A 6,000-nucleotide genomic window follows, 5' to 3' on the forward strand; every position below is an offset into this window, starting at 1 on the left:
TTTTCAGACCTGTGCAATAAGGACGCATTAATAAAACGTGCACGAGCACGTTCTAATAGTAACAACAACGCCCTTTGCACCACGAGAGTATTAAAGTGACGTTTATAATTTCCGATCTCTTCGGACATATTTTGAGAGAAGAGCAAGAGTCCGGTAGCACCTTAAAGACTAGCAAAAATATTTTCTGGCAGGGTGTGAGCTTTCGTGAGCCACAGCTCTGTCTGCAGTAGTAGAAAAGAGCAAGAGTCCAGTAGCACCTTAAAGACTAGCAAAAATATTTTCTGGCAGGGTGTGAGCTTTCGTGAGCCACAGCTCTGTCTGCAGTAGTAGAAAAGAGCAAGAGTCCAGTAGCACCTTAAAGACTAGCAAAAATATTTTCTGGCAGGGTAGGAGCTTTTGTGAGCCACAGCTCAGCTGTGGCTCACGAAAGTTCCTACCCTGCCAGAAAATGTTTTTGTTAGTCTTTAAGGTGCTACTGGACTCTTGCTCTTTTCTACTACTGCAGACAGACTAACACGGCTACCCACTGAGAAATATTTTGAGAGAGTTTGAGGAGGGGGTCTTCTCATGTTTGCAATTCTACGCGGAATGAGGTTGGAGGCCAGCGACACACTAAAGATTGGGGGGGGGAAATAAATGTCGTTTTAGTCGGATCTCACTTCCTCGGAGTGCACGTGAATTAAGGCAATACGTTTTTATCTAAATCTGAAGGGGAAAGGTTTGAAATGACAGCTCTACTCGAAAGCGCAACAAATCGCTCGGCGCACGAAAGCGCAGGAACCTACAATGCGCGGCTGCGTTTTACGCAGACGGTTCCCACTCCTTTTAAATTTAGTAAAAAAGAGCAAGAGTCCAGTAGCACCTTAAAGACTAACAAAAATATTTTCTGGCAGGGTATGAGCTTTCTTTAAGGTGCTACTGGACTCTTGCTCTTTTCTACTACTGCAGACAGACTAACACGGCTACCCACTGTGAATTATCTTTTAAATTTAGGGGCGCGTATAGGACTCGGGCCCTAAGGGAGTCTGATAGATTTCCAATCGGCCTGCAGCGGACCCCGTCCTGTACAGAACTGCTTGGCAGGCTTTCCTGGGGTCAACTCAGCGGAATGGAGCCGGACTAACTTCTGAGCAAATTTGCAAAGGGTTGTGGTGCGTGAAACCTCACGTATTCAATGGCGTTCACTCCAAAACCAACGTACCTGGACCGAGCCCTTACCAGCCTCATTTTATGCAGTGTTGACTCGGAAGTAAATATTGCTGTATTCAAGCCTACCCAGGCTGGTTTGGAAGGAAGTTCCTACTGATTCGCACAATCAGGCTGTTAAGAAGCATTCCCAGGACACTTTTAAAAAACGTGCCAGATTTATTCCGGCATCAGCTTTCCTGAATCAGAGCTTTCATCTGATGGTGAGCTCTGGTTCGTAAAAGTTTCTGCTAGAATAAACGTTAGCATCTATAAAGTGGAGACTGCAACCAAGAAATCAGAAGGAGATTGAGACTGGGAAGGGCAGCCATGAAGGAGCGAGAAAATATTCTTAAATGTATGGATGTGTCGCTGGCAACCAAGACCAAGTTAATTCACGCCAGAGTATTCCCTATTACTATGTATGGGTGTGAAAGCTGGACAATGAAGAAAGATGACAGGAAGAAAGCTGATTTCTTTGAAATGTGTTGGGAAGAGAGTGTTACGGATACCGTGGACTGCCAAAAAGCCCCAAATAAATTAGTTCTAGATAAAATCAAGCCTGAACTCTTGCTAGAAGCTAAAATGATTAAACTGAGGCTATCATACTTTGGTCACATTATGAGAAGAGAAGAGTCACTGGAAAAGACAATCATGCTAGGAAAAGTTGAAGGCAGCAGGAAAAGAGGAAGACCCAACATGAGATGGATTGACTCTATAAGGAAGCCACGGTCCTCAATTTGCAAGACCTGAGTAAAGGTTGCCATAAATTGGCAGCCACTTAACGGCACTGAACACACACACACACACACACACAAAGTGGAATTGTTTAAATAATAATAATGTAGTCCAAATCGATTCTTATTTTGTATGGCTATAAGTTATTTTTCCATGGCTGTTGTTTTTTATCCTTTTTTTCCTTTTTTTGTTACAAAAATGCTATTATGTTCACAAACCAGGCTTCCAAAATAGTTGGTGTAGACATCAAAGCAGATAGATGTGCCCATAAGATCCACTGTGGACAATGCATGCAGGTGCCAGCTCCTTCATCAGTAGTATCAGATGCCCCAAAAGCAGACTACATGTGAGGAAAATAAAACAGACGTCCACTGGCATCTTAAAGACTTTAGCTGTTACCGCACTAGGTATTCCCAGCGATGTATTAAGAGTTTGAAAATGTTATAAAAAACATCACTTTAAAAGGGTTTTATGCCACGGCTAAGACGTTTATGCCACGGTTGGAAGACGTCTTCACAGCTAAAGGGGCCAAACAAAGTGCGAACAGTATTTTTTATAACAGTTCCAAACTCTTAATACATCTGTGGGAATACATAGAAAGTGCGAACAGTATTTTTAATAATATTTTCAAACTCTTAATACATCGCTGGGAATACCTAATGCGGAACAGCCTAACATTTATTTCCATTGGACTTTCCCCCCATGTTGCTACAGCAGACTAGCACAATGGCCCATTGGCAATCTAAATGCATGTGAAAAGTCACACAGGCCGCACCTAGGAAACACCTGACTGTTATCCAGGATTGTAAAAACCACTCATCTGTGGCAAGGAAGCATCTGCAAATAAGGGATTAGATCTTTCTTTCTTTGACGATGTCGATACACATAATATTGCGATATAGGTACCTGTGGGCAGATGTGGTGGAAAGTGCTGTCAAGTCACAGGTGACTTAAGGGGACCCCATAGGGTTTTCAAGGCAAGAGACGTTCAGAGGTGATTTGCCATTTCCTGCCTCCGCTCGGGCTGAGAGAGTTTGGAGAGAACAGTCCCTGGCCCAAGGTCATCCAGCAGGCTTCATGCGGAGGAATGGGGAATCAAACCCAGTTCTCCAGATTAGAGTCCGCTGCTCTTGCTGGCTCTCTATGTGGGCAGATAACCACAAAAAATATGTGTAGTCACATTTGTGGACTTATTTGCAAAACTGCTGTAATGCAAGCCTTGCCATTCCAGGCATGGATGAAGTTGGGCACAGATGGTTGTCTCGCCCTCACATCTTGATTTAGGGTGCACAATTCTAAGTGCTGGTTCTTATTTTTAAGGCCCTAACTGGCTTTAAAAATAAGAACCAGCACTTTGATCTCAGAAGCTAAGCAGGGTCAGCCCTGGTTAGTATTTGGATGGGAGACCACCAAGGAATACCAGGGTTGCTGTGCAGAGGAAGGCACTGGCAAACCACCTCTGCTAGTCTCTTGCCATGAAAACCCCAAAAGGGGTCGCCATAAGTTAGCTGCGACTTGACGGCACTTTACACACACACACAACTGGCTTGGGGCCATGGTTAGGATTGCCAGCTCCAGGATGGGAAATTCCTGGAGATTCTGGAGGTGGAGCCAGAGGAAAGCAAGGTCTGGGCTTGGGGAGGGACTTCAGTGCCATAGAGTTAGGGTTGCCAACCTCCAGGTATTAGCAGGAGATCTCCTGCTATTACAACTGATCTCCAAACCTAGCCTTCCTCAGGCTCCACCCCCAAAATCTCCAGGTATTTCCCAACCCAGAGCTGGCGACCCAACCATCAGGGCCAAGCAAAAGGTCATTCTCATCTCATAAGGAGTGGGAGCCACCTCTGCCATCAGAAGCCAGCTGCCTGGGTCCTAAACCGGGCAGGCCAAAGCAGTGGCAGGAACCTGTTCTTCTCCTTCTTTTCCCCTCTCCTTTTGGGGGCAGAGCCATGGGCAATTGGGGTCCCCAGTGCATGGCCCAGAGCGGATGTCCCTTTAGCCCACTGGCTAAGACTGCCCCTGTTTACTCTCCTGCTTCTTCGTGTTTACCATTGAATAATCTTCAAACCTATAATTGAGCTGGGATCTCCTGCATGTCTCCTCATGGTTGTAACCACTCATCTAATTAAAATCTAAAATGCCAACAGAATAAAAGGTAGCTATCAAGGCCTCTCTGGGGTGTCATGTAGCCATCTATCAGGAATTGTTGGGGGGGGGGAAGCAAGGGTGCTTATTGAGGCTGAGTGAAGCATCGGGTGGCTAAGTTCCTTTCATCCCTAAAAATGGTGTTTTGCAAAGAGGGTTAATTTTTAGTTAAAAGCGACATCTCGCTGTTTAAAATATAAGTTAGCATGAAGGAAAGCGAGAGGGAGAGCATGCTAATTTAACATAAGCCCTAAGGAGCTTGCAGCCCGAAATTGGGGCAGGCGGATAGAACAAAGGTTTTTTTCCCACAGAATCCAGAGACAGCTGATGAAGAAGGATGTAGTAAGGTGCATAGTTCTATGGAAGATTACTGGGTGTATCGGTTTCGCAGGGAGGACCAAGTCGACATGTGCAACTGTACAACGATTACCCAACACTATATCCTGCCATTTCTAAACCCCAGGTGGCTACATTCCAGCTATGAAGTCCTAATTGGTTGGCTTGTGTTCAAACACTGATTGGTTGCAGTTTGCTCCAGTCTTGATAGGCCAATGGACTTTATGAAACGGTGACAAAAATATTCCTATGGCCAGCTGCCACAGTCTGCTTGATTCTACCTCCGTTTCCCCCTCCCGGCTGTTAAACCTTCACGAAGCCTTCTAGGGTTGCCAGACCCAGGCCTGTCTCCTGTACCAATTAGAAATATCAATTTGCTTTCTCAGACCTTCCCAGCTAGGGGCTAAAATGAACTCAAGTTTGAGAGGACCGGGTCTGAAATAGGGTTGCCAACTTCCAGGTGGTCTCAGGAAACAATGTAACCTGTGCTGAATAAAGTATAGACTGTAGAAAGACGCAGCACAAGGCTCAAATTTAACAAATAAATGTAAGACAAAGCTTATAAAATATTACTTAATTCAAGCATTTACTTAATTCAAGCAAGCAACAAAAAAGCAATTTATAAGATAGATATAACTTTCACAAGGCTAGGTCAACTATCATTGGTGTGTTTCTTCACACTGCCAAATGCCTCGCAGGGCTTATTTCAAATAAAAATTACAAAAACTACATCAGCCAAAAGGCTTTTATAATCATATATGTGACATAAGCATCAATTCCTAATCACAAGATCCAGGTGGTGGCTGGAGATCTCCTGCTGTTACAACTGATCTCCAGGCGATAGAGATCAATTCACCTGGAGAAAATTGACTCTGTGGTATTGAAGTCCCTCCCTTCTCCAAAGCCCGTCGTCCTCAGGCTCTCCCCCCAAAAATCTCCAGGTATTTCCCAACCCGGACCTGGCAACCCTAGTCTGAAAGCAAACAGGACTTTATATTAGCAATCTGCAGCTCATGGGCAGAAACACTTGTAAGAATAACCGCAGGACGGGTGGGGGGGTGTCAATCAAGGGTAGATTTGGAAAGCAGAGAAAGGAAGGGAAAAAAAGATAAAATTAGGCTAGGAAGAGAAGAAACCAGAAGCAGGTTGGAGATATTAAAAGAAATAATATGGTATGAGGTCTTGCTTAAGAAGCTTCCTGCCTCTCTGAGATACTAACAGTGCAATCCTAAGTAGAGTTACACCTTTCCAAACCCAGTCTGGTGAATGGGTTTATTTATTTATTGAATTTATTTAGACATTTAGACCCTGCTTTTCTCCTCAATGGGAACCAAAGTAGCTTAAAACATAATTCTCCCTTCCTTCATTTTATCCTCACAACAACCCTCTAATGTTGACTGGCCCAAGGTCACACAGCAAGTTTTCATGGCAGAGGGCGGGTTTGAGCCTGGGTCTCCAAGATCCTAGCCTGACACCCTGACCACTACACTACACCACCCTGGCTCTCTCGAAGGGTGTGACCCTGATCAGGATGGCACTAAGTATTATCATTTCTTGTGCTGGATTTATTGTGGCTACTGTCTTCAGAACTTTGAC

This window comes from Euleptes europaea, chromosome 18, assembly GCF_029931775.1.
Source record: "Euleptes europaea isolate rEulEur1 chromosome 18, rEulEur1.hap1, whole genome shotgun sequence".
NCBI lineage: Eukaryota > Metazoa > Chordata > Lepidosauria > Squamata > Sphaerodactylidae > Euleptes > Euleptes europaea.